We start from the raw sequence: 1415 nt of genomic DNA on the forward strand, positions 1-1415 counted from the left end.
CATCATGAATTCTGGATGCAAGTAATAGTTAGACATAACATGTCACTGAAAAGTAAAATATGCTGGTGTAAAGGTGCACCCCCAAAAGAAAAGAACTGGGTTGCATGTTAAGCTGGAAGTCTGGCCCACTGTCCTGTAAGTGCTGGCAAAGACTCCACAACAAATACATTCCTGGTCCCAAAGAGTTTACAAGACAACACCAAAAAATACCAGAGTGGGGAGTGGTGTGGCTAGCTGGAACACTTCACAGAACAGGTTTGTTCTTCAGGTTTGGAGGCACTTGGCAGAAATGAACTGGGAGGCTTTTCCAAGCATAACAGGCAAGATGAGAGCAGGGATAAAGTTAGGAGTGGGTGAAAGAGAGAAGTTTAGGCTGAGTAGAGAAAATATGAAAAGAGGGAGAGGGTTCTACCATTCACAGGTAATGAGTGCTATAGTTACAGTTTGATTACAGCTTGCATTCTCTCTGAGAAGAAGAAAACGTGTGCCCAGATGTGGTTCCATCATTTTAGAAAGCCATTTTTTTAATGAAATTATGGTGTAATATCCTGGGAAACATGAGACCTGGGTTCTGTCTCCATCTCTATCACTGACTTGCAGTGAGACCTTGAGCAAATCACTTAACTGCTCTCTGCTTGATTTGCCTGACTCACAACTGTGCTGGTGACTCGTAGAGGCTGCGGGCAAATCCCGGGCAGGAGCAACCCCCACCGACCATGGCCGAGGAAGGCATTGCTGCTGGAGGTGTAATGGATGTTAACACCGCGCTGCAAGAAGTGCTGAAGACTGCATTCATCCACGATGGCTTAGCTCGTGGTATTCCTGAAGCTGCCAAAGCCTTGGACAAACGCCAAGCCCACCTTTGTGTTCTTGCTTCAAACTGCGACCAACCCATGTACGTAAAGTTGGTTGAAGCCCTTTGTGCAGAACACCAGATCAACTTGATAAAAGTTGATGACAACAAGAAACTGGGTGAGTGGGTAGGTCTCCGCAAAATCGACAGAGAAGGAAAACCCCTCAAAGTAGTGGGCTGCAGCTGTGTGGTTGTCAGAGACTATGGCAAGGAATCTCAGGCCAAAGATGTCATGGAAGAATACTTCAAGTGCAAGAAATGAATGAAAAATAAATTTTGTCAAGCCTGAAAAAAAAAAACCCCTGTGCTCTGTGGCTCCTTAACACCATTAATAATGAGCTCAGTATAATCATATGCAAAGCACAGCACTTTAATAGCTCTTAGGAGTAATGTTGAAATTATAAAGGTGCTATAGCTATGCAAAGCTATGCAAAGTTCTCTCTCTCACACACACACACACACTCCAGGTACTTAAGATTCTTTTGCAAAAGTTTCATTTCCCAAACTCCCACAATCGGTGTAAGCCAAAGTCCAGTTGTTGACATTTTATTGCCCATTTAAA

At 43.9% G+C, this 1415-nt stretch overlaps 1 pseudogene; it reads left to right on the plus strand.

The window, feature by feature from the left end:
* Positions 1–664: 664 nt before the first annotated feature.
* On the plus strand, positions 665–1152 carry LOC144259129 (small ribosomal subunit protein eS12 pseudogene; annotated as a pseudogene).
* Positions 1153–1415: the final 263 nt, after the last annotated feature.

Source organism: Eretmochelys imbricata, chromosome 1 (assembly GCF_965152235.1).
Source record: "Eretmochelys imbricata isolate rEreImb1 chromosome 1, rEreImb1.hap1, whole genome shotgun sequence".
NCBI lineage: Eukaryota > Metazoa > Chordata > Testudines > Cheloniidae > Eretmochelys > Eretmochelys imbricata.